Genomic DNA, 16,090 nt, shown 5'->3' with positions numbered 1-16,090 from the left:
TTTTTTATTTTTACACCTACAGCACCTGGTCTTCCTAGGTGGTCTCCCATCCAAGTACTAACCAGGCCCGACCCTGCTTAGCTTCCGAGATCAGACAAGATCGGGCTTGTTCAGGGTAGCATGGCTGTAGACAATCTTTTTCATTGTTTCCCGTCTTTCCCTTTCTTTCTCACCTTCCTTCCTTTTTTATTCTTTCTTTTCATTTTTTTTTTTTTTTTACAGAGAAAGAGGATGGGTAGAGATGAGGCAAGAGAACCATAATCTTTAAAAAGGTAGTTTTGTTTAAGACCGAATGATTTCTTCCTTTAACTACAAAATATAAGAATAATTGGATCTCTTCTCCTCACAGTGTTTTTGGTTAGTGGTATTTTATAAACTTCCATGAGCACTAACTTAAAATGAGTGCATTAGAGACCAGATGTATCTGGTTTCTATCACTAACCTTTTATTCTGGCCACAAATAGTTATTGAGTATTTAAAATGTTCAAGGCATTGCTCTAAGTATAGTTAAGCACACAAAACATGAATAAAGCCTTGTTCTAAACCTTAAAAAAAAAAAAAAATGAGAGACAAACATCCTCTCTGGCTTCATTCAATTTCTTCATGTATAAACTAAAGGGACTGGATAAGTTATCCAATGTCCCTTCCACCTCTGACATTCGATGATTCTAAATAAAGGAAAGATATAGTAGGAAGATGTCCACATCCTTCCCCCAAACCTGTGAATATGTTGACTTACATGGCAGAAGGGACTTTGCAGGTGTAATTAAGTTGAAGATCTTGGGACGGAAAGATTATCCTGGATTACTGGATAGGCCCAGTGTAAACACAAGGGTCCTTATAAGAGGAAGGCAGGAGAGAGAGGAGATGTGATGACAGAAGAAAAGGCTGGAGTGATGTGACCACAAGCCAAGGAGTGGCAGCCCCTAGCACCGAGAAAAGGCAAGAAACAGTTCTCCTCTAGAATCTCCAGATTCTAGAACCCACCCAGCTGACACCTTGATTTTAATCCATTAAACCCATTCTGGACTTCTCATTTCCAGAACTGTAAGATAATAAACGTGTGTTGTTTAAGCCACTAAGTGTGTGGCAATTTGTTACTGCAGAAATAGAAAACTATCATAATGGATATACATGAGAGTTCTGAGGAGAGATAAAGTACTTCTGGTTGAAATAACCTATTCTCCAGGTAAATGTACAGTAATGAATCTCAATGAACAAAAAAAACAAAACTAAGATAGTAAATTCAACTCCTTACTAATAGAATGTTTTTGACAAATTTAACCATATTTCTGACAGACGCAATGTTATTTTTAGAGCACTTATATTTTAAATTCTTCAGTGTACTAAAAGCTGTATTAAGATTTTATAGCACATATAATTTCTGGCATGATACATACAGAATTGTAAAGGTAGTAAATTATTCAATAAATACAATTAATGAACTATTTCTCCAGAACACATCATAAAGTTTATGGATCTCAATCACTAAAAATATATTACAAAGTATGTACAGCTCTTAACATCTCTCAAATGGCTTCACCTTCAACTATATTGCCTGGAAGTCATAAACACCAAGTCCTGTGTCTACTTCAGTTCTACTGGGCACAGTTTGAAATTCCCAGTCATCTCTAAAACGTTATTATTCTGATACTACCAATATTTTAACTTATTTCATAGCCTTAAAAAACCTCAAGTATATATAGCGTATATATATATTTAATTTTTGGAAATGTTTGATTAAAAGGTTAATATGTTTAAGCCAAAAATTATTTATTTTTTATATTTTAAACAGAAAATTAACGAAAGGCAAAATTTTGCCAAAATACCTTCCTTTTTTCTCCCATTTCTGGTTTGAACCTCAATAAATGAAAATTTCATTACCTTCAAAATAAATTATTTTTCTATATTCCTCCTTGTTCTTTCCACCATCTCCCCTTTTGGATCCTTTCTCCATATATGCATTCACTTGAAAAGTTTTTTTATTTTTTCACCCGCTAGTTATCTTTAGCCCATTCCAATCTGAATTTTGTCCCCCCACTGAAACCAATCTTGTCAAAGTCACCAGTGACCCCTGCCTTGCCAAATCAATTCCCTCTCAGAACAGCCCTTTGACACAGTTTATTATTGTATTCTGGATATTACCTAATGATGTGCCTGACCAAGATCTATTTATATTTTAAATTTTAATGCTTTTACAGCCTTGTATAATATTGTAGTTTTGTACTATATATATATGAATGACATGGTTCACTAAAGAGAATGTTGTAAACAGAAAATAACTGGTAACTCAGTAAAATAGATAAATTTAAAGATTAATAAAGATATTAATTCTAAGCTATATAGGATACTTGAAATTATGTGCTTAAAAATACATCTATCTGAGTGAGCTTAGAAGAGGATCCTTCCTCAGTGATGAGCCTGCAATGAGACCGCAGCCTGATGGCCTTTGTGACATCTGAGCAGAGGATGCAGCCTAAGCTATGCCTAGACCCCCGGCTCACAGAAACTGTGAGATAATGATTATGTGTTGTTTAAGTCACTAAGTTTGTGGTAATTCGTTATACAGCAATAGAAACATAATATACAAGGGTGGCAGATAAATAATGAATATTAAAAAATTTTATAAAACTGGTGAAAATTCCCCATTAAAAAATGTCTGGGGTTTTACAAGTGTTTGATACAAGTCCTAGTGTTTACAAGTGTTTGATACAATTCCTAGTGTTTGATACAATTCCTAGTGTTAAAATGAAACAAGTAGTTCTTTGACATTTTATTTCATCTCATCGTTTGACTATAATTTTGCTTAGTCCATTTAATTTCTTATAAAAAAGAAATTAAACAACATGTAGGGGCAACCTACATGGTAGGTATTCTACCTAGCGGCTGAGGAAGCCATGTAATGGACTTGTATCAAACACATGTAATGGACCATGACATCAGTACTACTGCCAGCCCAGAGCCTACCAAGTCACTTTTGAATAGGAGCCAATATTCTTTTAATTCCTCAATGTTCCTTCCTTGATATCAGCTGCTATGGTGCAAAGCCTATGATGATGAAAACTGTACATAAATACAATCCATTAGAGTTTCTCTGAATGTATCTCTCAGCCTGGCTCCAGGATCTGCTTCCTGTGAGCGACCTCTAAGGCACTATCCCTACTCTAGTTGTGATTTATTTAAAGGTAGGTGTACCCCTCCAAAGATACAGTAAGTGAAGTACTAACTCCACAATAAACAAAGCTTACATTTTAAAAAGCAGAAGTAATTCATCAATAAAAATCATGTCAAATATTAAATATAAAGTCATTTACATGTCCTCTGCTATTGCTAATCCTATGTCCTTGGAAAATAAAATGAGAGAAGATAGAACTACCTGATATTTGCTTCTAGAACGCTGTCTTCTGCTCCCTGCTCTCACTACCTCCTTCTTCTTCATTACCCATAGTTGTGACTTGAATTACCCATAGTTGTGACTTGATGAGACACTATAAGATCTCAATATGAGAACCGCTGACACATGAAGCAGCAGATTCTGAAACTTTAACCATCTTTTCACTTAGGAAAGAATAGAACCAGTTAACAGCAACAATGACCTACTTGTAGAGAAACAAAGTCTAATATAATCCAAAAGAAACTTCTTGAATTCCAAATGTGTTAAAAGTAAGGATACTACAAAAGCAGCTTAACAAGAAAGAGAATCTGACTCAGAGCTCAGTAGAAAGCAAGCTCTTTTGCCCTACTGAAGAAGGCAACCACCTAAGATGACGACTTTGAGGTCGAAGTTAGTTATCCTGCTATAAACAGTGTACATATTCATTTTGGACTAGTAAGTTAGAAAATTTCTATACAGAGAAATTTACTCCAGAAAGAGTTCCTGAAGAGTTAAGATTATGTAGCTTAACTGGTTTTAAAGCTACCTGTCTTTTAAAGAAGAGGAATAACAACAGCAACAAAAGAACTACATAAAATGTTCTACTAATCTAATGAACAATTCTGAACAAATGCACAAACCTGAAGTCAATGTCAGTTTAAAAAATAATTTCATCAAAAGCCCAAAATGGTACAGAAATGTTAAGAAGAAATTGCAGAAAATGTTTGGACAATGAAAAGTGACTTTCCAAGTTAACCAGACTTAACTATTATTAAAAAGAAAGCTGGTAAATATAAATACATGTATACATACACAATAAAATTATGCATTGGTTTTGTTGTGAAAAGAAAGCTATAAGTCTTATTCAAGTAAGGGAATAATCAATAAATGATAGCAATAGATAAAAACATGTAGTCCAATGGAGAGAACAGCAGGTCGATATCAAAAGACCAAGATCTGAATAGCAATTCTAGTCTTGAGTTTAAGCAAATTACCTCTCCTTGCTAAACCTTTACTTTGCTATCTGTTAGGTGAATCATATGAAATTACTGTTTTTGTCTATCAAAAATAAAATTAGGGTAATTTTATTCTTGCATAATTTTTAGACTTTCCTCTCAGGAATGTTGTCAAGTAATAAGATAATGTTTCATTACTGTGAAATCCATGGGATCTTTTTCAGTTGGAACCTTCTTAGGCATCTGGAACATTCTTCAGGTACTCCTCCTACCTGTATCATTTGTCTCTCTGGAGACTCCTCTGTCTGTTCCATAAGTTCTGGATTCCTCACAGTCCTGTTTTAAAAGTAGTCTCACACTACGGAGTTTAATCTACACAACTGTCCAACACAATTGTATTCAGACCCATGACTTCAGGTACCTGTCTCCTTCTCCTGGGCTCGGATCTGCATCACTGTCTGAAAGTCAAGTGGACATATGCTGATGATTTAAAATTTTATATCTCCTTTTTAAGAGGCAACTTCTGAAGGTACCAACAAGGGAACGGCATAGATCTAGAGCTAATGCTAGTCCCTGCTTACCTCTTCGGCTTTATCTAGAATGGTCCTTCACTTATATTTCAGCCATATAATCTGCAATAATGCAAAAATAATTTTATACTGTGAAAGAAAATAACTCTAAAAATATTCCAAACATCCAGAGATGGCAAAGAGATATTAATTTTATTTCATTTAAAATGGGTCAGCTATTATGCGTATGTAAATATTTTTTAATGAACAGAAATTAATTGCTTGGAAGATAAGAAAATAAGAGCGATAGAAAAGAAGAAAATCAATGGCTCAATGCAGCTAACGAATGTGAAGTCAGAAAGAACGAACAGAGAAAGAGGGAGGAAAAATATGAAAGAAATCATAGCACCACCCAAAACTGAAACACAAGTGTCTCCTCATTGATGCAATCTACTGTGCATTCAACACAATGAAGGAAACACACCACACACACACACACACACACACACACACACACACACACACACAGTATAGCATCATGACATTTCTGGTCAAAGATAAAGAAATTATAAAAGCTTCTCCAGAGAAAAACAGGTCACACAGAAAGCATCAAAAATAAAAAAATGGCATTGTATTCCTCAACATTTACACTGAAAATGATAAGGCAATGGAGAATGTACTTAAAACTGTGATGAAAAATTATTTTCAAACTAGAATTCCATAGCCAGCCAAATCATCCCTCAAGAGTGAGATTAAAGTTTTCAGTCATGCAATTTTCCTGCCCATGTAGAGTATGCATTCCACCAAAAAAGGGAGTAAATCAAGAAAGATGAAGACCTGTGATCCAGGAAACAAGGGATCTACCAAAAAAGTAGTAGAGAAAATTCCCAGGATGATGCTGAAAGGCTGTCTTAAGAAGACAGCTGTTAGTCTGGGTCCTCCAAGAAACAGACACCAAAACATGAATAGACATACCAGAATTTATTAGGGGAAAAGTCTGTGAGACAAATGGAAAGGGAGCTGGAGGAGGCTGGAAGAGCTGTCAGTGATGCAGGGCTGAGCCCAAGGGAAGGAGACAGGGAAGGAAGGAAGGTTGGATGGGCACCTGTCACACTGTATACAGCGCGGTTCCAGGGGAAAGTTTTGCAAGGCTGTTAAGTCTTTAAGCATTCGTTAGTTGCCTCTGTGAAGGCCCCAGAGTCCCCTAGAATGATCCTGCTTTAGTACCCCTGCTGTGCCCACTCACTGGCTGGGGGAAGACTAGAAAGTATGGCTTTGGCACTAACATGGTGATGGATTTCAGAGAGCAGCAGCTGGGGCCATCGGTCAGTTTACTCCTCTAGGTCAGAGATCTGAGAGAAACATTCTCATGGCCACCTCTAGTGGTCTTGTAATGTGTCACCTTGGCTAGCGTAAACTACATTTCCCAGAATCCTCTTCCTTGCATGTTTCTAGTTAGTGGAACACAAGAGATATTTTCATGCAAGATTTGGAGGGTGGAAATGAAACAGCGGCCACTTTAGTTTTTACACTCAAGTTGAAGCAAGCACCCTCGAAGATCACACATGTCACTATTTGCTGGTTCACCTCATTGTCATGGGGCAACAGCCAGGCCTATGGACTTCAAGTTCCAGCATGAGACGTGAAAACAGCTTTGCAGAGTTATTTAACCAACTCCTCCTTGTGTAAGGTAAAATCCTTGTAACAAATCCTTTATTACACACTGCCACCCCCCCCACACACATATATATGCTGTACACACACACACGCCCTAGTGCTCTGCTTCTCAGATTTAACTTGCACTGACACACTGACACAGTAGCTGAGCTGGAGGTACAGGAGGGATGTTTCCAAGAAAAAAATGTGGAACCAAGAGAGTATATGTGACTGTTTCAAAGAGGCATTTTACAGATCTGCCAGATAATTTTGGGATATATTGATAACTGGTAACATTTTTTAAATTAAGGGAAAAAAATGAAGAAACTATTAATTCTAGAAAAATAAAATTATGCCTAAAAAGGAAATTTAAACATAGGACATGACATGACTCGGCTATAAATAATACTTATATAGTCATAATAATGAAAATGTGTATAACGATTTCAGCAAATACCACAAAAAAAACTACTAAGAAGATGAGAAAAAAGTATAAGAGAGAAGAAACAGGCTTACAGAGCTAAATCCTAATGCTTTATAGATACGATATCATTAGATCATGTCATTAAATATAGATATGTACACGTTATTTAGAATTGTACATATCTATTACAGATATCTATATACATGTTATTTAGAAATATGAAAGCAAATACTCCCTCCCCACCCCCAAAAAAGGCTAAAATAACTAAGAAGACTGTTAGCAAAAGTGGGATGGGGATGCATGTGGGATAGGGAGAGAGGCGCTAATATAAATGCTATTATAGCCCTCTGTACATGTTTTACTGTAATAAAAATATGCTTAAAATTAAAAATACTAAACTTAAAGAGGTAGTAAAAATATGAAAAAGCTAATGCTGGTCCCTGCTTACCTCTTCAGCCTTATCTTGAATGGTCTTTAAAAATATCACAAAAAGTTAAGCTAGTGGTTACCTCTTAAGGATAGTGAAAGGACTGTAATAGGGTTTACTGCCAGCATCTGGGTTGCTAATAAAGTTCCATTTCTTACATTAAAAAAGTTATATATATATAAACTGTATGTGTTTGTTTTATAAACTTTGGAGAGGAAGAAGCACTAAGTACACAAAAGAAAAAAATTGCAGAAATTCCAGCACACAGTTGCAGAATTTCTCACGCTATAAAGGAGGTTTAGCTTTTTCCAAGTCCTTGATAATCCAGGTAAATTACGATTTGTTGTTAAATGAGCTCTAAAATAAATGAATGTATATTTCATTTACATTTTATATTAATTTCCATTATCTTAGAACAAAAATGAAACAGAATTTGTATGTACAGTAGCTATGAGAAAACCTTATGCAAATATATACAAATTTAGACTTTTCACATGCAGGAGTAATTTTTAAAATATAGCAAATTAAAAAGTTCACTGTCATTCTATCACCATAAAGCTGAATAGTAAATAAATTCTCAAAACAAGGAAAGGTGAAAGATAGTGTTTAGGTACACACGTCAGTAATATATTTAAGGAAACAGGCTGTTTAATGGCCTACCACTGTATTATAAACCACTGAAAAATAGATGAGGGAATTAGGAGTTTAAGATCCCAAAGAATCACTATAAAATGCTTTTTATATAAATCGTTTAACCACTAAGTAAATAACTGCTTATTTTAAAAATTCAGTTGAAGCAGAAGGATATACGGAGACCCAATCACCTTTTTAAAAAATGTTCAATATAGCAATGAAGGCTTTAAGAAAATATTTTCACAATCAAGCTACTTTCAAAAGGACTGTTAAAAAATTAAGGCAAGACTTACAAAAAGCAGGTGACAAACTCAACAGAGACATTTGATTAAGAGACATCTAAAGATTTTTACTGCAAGGATATCATAATTCTATGGAGGTAATAAATAAAAAGCAGAATTCTAACTGCAATATAATCCTAAAAACATTTTAAGGAGATGTGGAGCTCTGAAGGGGGTTGGAAAGAAAGGTAATGGGAATTATTCAGGAGTAGATGAAAGAGACGTCCATTAATTAAGACTGCCTCTGTTCAGTTTTCTGGCTTTATGATTTTTCCTTTTCTATGAGATAATAACAGTTAACAAAAACTAACATGTTTAGAGCACCTAGTCTTTGTCAGGCATTGTTTTAAGAGTTTTACATGTACTGACTTTAATCTAGCTTTGCAACAGCCCTATGAAGCACACTACTTTCATATTCATTTTATACACAAGAAATCTGAGGCACAGAGAAGTTACCTTTCCAAGGTTCACAGTCAAGTGGCAGAGCAGAAACTCAAACTCCAGTAGATGACTCCAAAGCCCATGCTCATGGATCTTTATCAACTCAAAAATGTATATCCAATATTTATGTGTAGCTAAAACTCCCCAATTTTTATGAGATTACACAGAAAAACACACTAGTGGGTACTTCTACAGCCTATTAAAACATTACCAGTTTTCAAGGCTTTGCTCTGTTCAGCTACCATTTATTGAGCTGCTACCATATGCCAAGCACTTAACCTACATTTGTTTTAATCATCCCAACACCACATCTCTAACTTATAGCTGAGAGGTTACATCATTTGCTGTGGGTCACCTAGCTGGCGAAAGATGAAGCCAGGATTTGAAAGTAATATCCTACCAAAACTCTGAATATCAAAGTATAACATAGTCTTAAAGTATGTCTGTCTGAAACAAACAAACAAAGAATATATTCTGAGTACAAGTGAATATAATATGGCAATTCAAAGGGCTATAATCTTATATATGCTTTAAAGAGTTATGGAACTCTGAAGGGCACTGGGAAGAAATGAAGAAAGTAACTGTATGAAAGCCTCACAACAGTCATTGCTTCTTATTAGTTATGGTACCTAGAACTAAAGTATAATATATTAGAGAATACAGGAAGTTCTTGTTAAAGGTCTAGGCAGAGGTGAAAACCCAATATACACCTCCAGTTATATTAAAAATTAAATGCAAACATCTCCATCTCTAATATTCTCAGTAACGGGTTTTCAAAACATCTGAATACACACACATACACACATTTTGCTTGCAAGATCTGTGATTTTCATTGGTCCCATACTTCATGTACATAAATTTTGTTTATAAAAGTACAAAAAGTACAAAAAAACCCACCTCATAATTTACTTTTAAAAGTGTTTATCCGAATCTAAAACATCTGTCTAGAATAGAGAAGGTGGAGTTTTATAAAATTAGTATTTTGCAGTAAGATAATGAATTTTACTTAACATGAATTTTTAAAGCACTAAACTAACTCTATTACTTATTACTCAGACATTATGAAGTTTGACTTCATCTTGATGTGAATTACTATCATTTTGAGAAAAATGTTAACTTGTTTCCTAAAACTGCAACCAGTGACAACTGAGCAGAAAAGCAAAGACATTCTTGTTCTATTCACAAGCACCAACAAACAGCCCAGTGGGGAAGTGGCAATGTGCCAGGTTGCCCTGTGAGCAATTAGGCTTCGTGGCAATCAGAAGACTTGGCGTCTTAGGCCCTTATAAAACTAATATGTTAAGGACTTGATGCTTTTACTTCCTTTCCAGGAGGTATATGTGAGACATACCTTGTTTAGATGATAATCCCTTCCATCTATAGGAGTGAAAGAAAGGTTAAGAGTAATAAAGAGCAAATTGAGACCATGTGAGAGATCAGCAAGCATCATTGCCCACTGGACCAAATTGACTAAATGTAAAAACTGGTCCCACACAGACTGTAATCTCATTCTAATAATCAGAAGAAACAATAATTAAATGGTTGATACAATTATTACAAAATATAAAAATGCATTTTAATTGATCAAGAAACTCGGAATAAAATGCAGAAGCAAAGAAACGTGAAATCATCTCTCAATGAAAAACAGTTCTAATGGGTAAAAATCTAGTTTTATCAAAGCCATGTATATTTACTCTTTTATTAACCTTTATGTGGAAAATTTCTAAGAAAAAAACCAAATGATGTTGAATGATTCAAATAAACTTTAGGAGACTGTGGGCATCAACTTTCATTTCACCAAATTTAAACCTGAAGTTCCCTACTATCTGGTAAATGCTTTCTCTTTTTGATGTTTTATGAGTCTGAGTGAAAGATGCAGACTGCCAACACACTGGACCACATTTTGCAAGTTTGCTGTCTGATACGACATCCAGCAGCATATAAGAATAAAAATGAAATGAGTAAGATTAAAAATTTTAAAATTATCTAAGGATCATAAATATGCTTTCTAATACATTTCTTGATTAATTACATAGGGTCAATTGAAAAAATTTACTAACTCAATATTGTCAGGAAGCCACCATATTTAATTATCTGAATTTCAACTGAAATACAGGACAAATTTATGACATTTTTATATTCATCTAGCCAAGAAACACTTCACTTTATAAATAAAATAGATTTTAAAGGGCAAAAGTCAATATTTAAATCAATCCTTCTTCATATATATCTCCAACAAAAGCTCATTATTTCTTACCTTCAATACTTTATATTTCATTTAAAGGTTTTCATTATAGTACATAAACATATAAGGCTTTTCTCTACTTCTTGATGTGCCAGTGACAATCGTGTAATATACATCTATGACAACTACTCCTATAAACAGAAATCCTCACAGATTTAAAATAGAAGGACCAACAAATGTTTCACCACATTGAGAAAACACAGAGTCTTTATTCCAAAAGGAACTTTCAGTAAAAAAATGATGTGTGAACAGCAGACACTGATGTTCACACAAGCATACTGCAGACAACCCAGCAGGCGGTTTTCTGTTTTTTTTGGATTACGCTCATGAGGTGCTGGCACAATGGAACTTCAATACCATAATTACGTATTTCTCTGTGTATCTTTAAAATAACAGGTAAAGAAAAAAATCAACTACAAAAATAACAAAACTAAATGTTTTTAATTCTTCTTTTCAAAGGATGTAATTTATAACCATTACACAAATAGAGAAGAAGCACAAAAGGGGGAAAAAAAGAAATAAAGTAATGTTCCAAAGCTTCAGTTTACAAGGACCTCACACTAAGTTTTTTTTTCTCTGCAACTCTTACTAGAAACAGTATTATTTGCTAAAAATGCACTAGCTGCCAAGAGCCATGGTCCATCTAAAGCAAAATGCTTGAGATGGAAATAGAGTGTTAATACAGAAAAAGGGCAAGATTCAGTATACAGATTTCTGTAAAACCTATTTAAAGAATAAGATGAAGTTTTAATTTTGATATCTTTTTGACTGAAAAATAATTGCAATACATAAAATACTAAAATAGCACTGTTAAAACAATAAGATGTAATCAAACTTCAAACTTTCTAATTAAACCTTTTTTGTTAAGTTATTGGGAATTCAACACTAGTCTTGGTTCACATGATAGAACAATGGGAAAATTTTCCGAATGGTTGAACACTAACCCTGACAAGTGTGGAGAGCCAACTACAATACATTATATGGTAGCATAACCTGCCACCCACGTTGCTGAGAGAACAGCTTTCAAACACATGCAGTGAGCTGTAAAACCACAAAATCCCTTATTACACATTGTCTTTCTTACTCTAGGTGAAATATACCATCAATTCTTTCCGTTATAAATCATTTTTTATTACTATTTTTGAAGTCTACTTAACAATTGTCTTTTTCTTACAATGCAAAAGATGCCTTTAATTTTAAAAAAGAAAATGCAACAGGAATGTTATCACCCTCCTAAAGCATTACAGGGAAGGCTGATATCTCCTTCACAATTTCTCATAGCTTTCTTTGGGGACCCATATCCCTCAAATGAGTTTTAAACAAAAGTGTTTTTTATTTCCCCTTTAAAGACCAAGCCCTGATATTGGTTCACTGAGTTTCTTAAAGCATTTGAAAACATTTGCTTTAAGATTGATATATTGCTCTGGGGATTCTTTAATAAAATACATGGTTTTCAACATTAACAAAAAAGAGGGAGGAGAGAAATTATCAAAATTTATCAGTGTCTCTTCCTAACATTCCTCCCTTCCCCCACTCTGGCACAAATCCAAACTTCAACCAACCAACCAAACAACCAACCAACCAACCAACAAAAAGCCATTTTAGATTCAATGATATAATGGTGCTCTAGACAGTATTTGTCTTATATCGGTAAATAAAATAAGACTGCAGGATAACAAACATGCTTCATCCTCATTACAGCACTGTACTTTGTCAAAGTTGTATTCTTACCTTTCAGAGAAGAGCTCACTGCTATACTGACTATGGAAGCTATACAAAAGGGCTTGAGATACAGAACAAGGGTGAAAATACGACAAACAAGACACACTTTTACAGAGATTCAAAGACACTACTTTTTGAATATTCGAGATAAAATCATTTCTAAGGCTGTGTGTTTCTAACATTTTGCCTGATTAATTTCCCTCCTATCCTTCACATTTCCCTCCAACCCCCGTCCACTGTGACCCACCTCCGCCCATAGTCCGCTAACTGATCCAAGCATTCCAAGACAGTTACAGGACATAACAGTTTCTTCTGGGGTTTTCATTTGCAATGTTGTTGGCAAAGAGAATTTTATTTGTAAGTCTTTCTATTATACTGACAAGGTCAATTAGTCCTGTGAACTATTGGTCTTTCTGCCTGATAGCTTGGTGAATTATTCAAGTGAAACTATTCATAACTCATAACTGAATGTAGCCAATTAACCTCAGAAACATGACAATATTGGTATCTAATGGGATTTCAGGTTTATCTTAACATACCACAGTAATGTAATTTTCTCCAATTTGGCGGTATATTATTTGATAGAAACTCTATATTTTTCTCAAATTCATTAATTTGTAGGTTATGGTACACATCAAATTATATAGAGTAATTTCTATTTTATGGAAGTTCATAAAAATGTTGAAACTTTTAAAGACAATAATCAGCTATTATGCTTACATTTGCCTATGTGGTTTACACAACTAAAGAATATGAGACCCCTTAATACGCAACGTCCAGTGCTCTTTTCAAGATTTCTCCCAAGGTGCAGAAAGCACTACTACTCCCCCAAAGCTAATGTGGAATTGAATCTGTATTCTACTTCAAATATTCAAAATATCTTTAAGTTGTCAAATATTATTTATTTTTTAAAAACACAAAAGAGAATTTGCATTAACTGAGTGTTTACTATGTGATAGGCAATATGAATAAGTACTTTGCAAACTTCATCTCACTTAGTCATCTAAAAGATCCAATGAAACGAGCATTGTTATCCCTGTTCTATGTATGAGGAACCACAGGTTTCAAAGGGGCTAAATGTGTCCCCAAGTTTCACATAGCTAGTAAGCGACAAAATTGAGATTAGAAACCAGATTTGTCTAGTTTGCTAAATTGTGGTCTTTCAACTCACTTGACCTGAAAAAAAATATGAGCTAATCCCTAGTTATCTCCCAGTATCATTTTGTATTAACTGGACCATAGAGTTAATAAACCATTCTATAAAAGAATGATATCCAATCATTACTGAGCAACAACTAGGAGATGAATGAACAAGAGAGTTTTGATATTCATATAATTATATCAACACTAAAGTTTTATTAACAGTAAGACAATACTCCAATTTTTTTCTTATCACTTCCAGCCCAAATGCACTCTCACATATATATGAATGTATATGTGATCTTCCACACAAGACTGTACCCATATGTTACCTGTTCACATGCACACAAATTCATCCAAACTGTCCCACTCAATACTTCTGGTTTCTAAGCCAAAAAATGGTCTATTATGTCAGGTCACAAAGAAGTGAAAAGCTGTCTTAATACCACAAGTATCAACCAAAGTGCCCTAGGAGCAAATGCCTATTAACAGGAATGTGTCTTGGGCATTTCCAAAACTCAGTTACTACTTTCAACTTCCCTCCTATAGGAGGCTTCAGACCGGCTGGACTGACTCTTGGGGCTTCATTCACCACTTAGTGGAAATGTTTGTAAAAACATTTGTGCAATGAGGATAGACAGAATCTTTGTTAAAAATACTGGCTTGGCTAAAAGTCATGACAATTAGGGTGTGCATTAACAATTTTTTTTTTTAATGCCCACTTATACCCTCCACACTGTAAGTTTATTACTATTAATATTATATTAGTTTAAAAGAATATATCCTGCAGAGAGAGTATTAGGGCTAAGAATGAGAATTCAGAGTCATCAATATTAAGTCAGCTTTGCTTATTTTTAAAATAAATCAAAATAAATATCATAAGCACAAAAAATTTCAAGAACAGAGTACGAAATCAAAGTTAGTAAACTACTACCTTAGTCGATAAAGAGAAATCTAATATTTTGACACAACAGATCAACATGTGATCCAACAGATCTTATGTTATTAACTAGGTCATATCAGAAAGATTAAAATTGCTAAACTATTCCTTTCCAAAAGCCACAAAAAAGTAATGCCACTGATGCTGTAGTTTCAAAGGATTAAATCTGTATATTTAATCCAATGCCAATGGAAATTTAATTAAAATAAGAAACAAAAAACTAGAAATTCCACATGGGATGTATGCTCAGTCCAACTGTGAACAACTTGATACTGAAATGCCAAATATCTATATCAATTAAAAAAACACACACACACTTTATGATTAGATCTGGCAGTAGGAATTGAATCCAAGACAACCCATCTAACATCTATTACTAGAACAGGCCTTAATAAAGATAAGTCACATGTATTTAGCACGTTTTGATCTTGTGTAGTCATGTATTAGTAAAGATAAAGCAAGCAGCCATTAACGAAACTAAAGGAAAAAGTATGGAATGACCTATACTGACTGAAAAACCTATGTATTTGGTATACTGCAGATGTTCTCATACATCTTATCTCGATCTTCACAACCACCCAAACAAGATAGGTATTATGATTCTCATTTTTAAAGGACATAAACAGAGGTTAAGAAAGAAATGAGAAATTTGCCCTGTATCACAAAATAAAAACTTCACAGTACCAAGATTCCAACTCTCATCTGACAAACTCCAAAAACCACAATTAAAGCAGCATGTGGCAAAGACAATCTAGAAACATGTTCCTTCCTCTGGCTTAGGTCTCATCCTTCTGTCCTACTTTGAATACAATATTTAAAACCCAGACTGCAGATTATGAAACAGACTGGGTTTTTGCCCCACAAGCCAAGGTTCGAGAACTCCACGTTCAATGGTGAGTACGATATGACTCTAGGGAAACAGCAGCAAGTTTCAAATGACTACAACTTCGGGTTAAATGGAGTTCAGTGAGTCATGGTAATTCCATGCTACTGATAATCCTGATCTTAGTCAACAGAAAATTTTCAAAGTTGAATTCTACATTTGCCTTAGACAATTCTCTCTCAACACAGGGCTTATCTTCATATAAAATAACTATTTTAAAGCCCAGAACACCTCTCAATGCCTTTCACCAATTTTCTCAGAGAAATGATAAAATTTTGAAATGGATAAAGCTAACATTTAACAACTGGATTTTACAAACTAGCTGAGAATAAATTTGACTTTTTATCCTTTTATTACCTTAAATGTGAAGCAGCTACCTAAATACTAAGGTAGAAGAGTGAATGCAGGCAGTAATTTCTTTTCACTCCTCAGTTTGTTCTTATTCCCTAAAGTGCCTTCC

At 34.4% G+C, this 16,090-nt stretch overlaps 1 protein-coding gene and 1 pseudogene across 5 annotated transcripts in view; both read right to left on the bottom strand.

The window, feature by feature from the left end:
* ANAPC10 (anaphase promoting complex subunit 10) overlaps window positions 1-16,090 on the bottom strand; it is a 271,547-nt gene that overhangs the window by 218,628 nt on the left and 36,829 nt on the right. The gene's annotated exons all lie outside the window — the stretch shown is intronic.
* On the bottom strand, window positions 14-132 carry LOC111739141 (annotated as a pseudogene).

The sequence above is a fragment of the Pteropus vampyrus genome, unplaced genomic scaffold (genome assembly GCF_000151845.1).
Source record: "Pteropus vampyrus isolate Shadow unplaced genomic scaffold, Pvam_2.0 Scaffold47, whole genome shotgun sequence".
Lineage (NCBI taxonomy): Eukaryota > Metazoa > Chordata > Mammalia > Chiroptera > Pteropodidae > Pteropus > Pteropus vampyrus.
The sequence above is the reverse complement of the archived record's forward strand: the minus strand, read 5'-3'. Positions and strand labels throughout refer to the sequence as shown.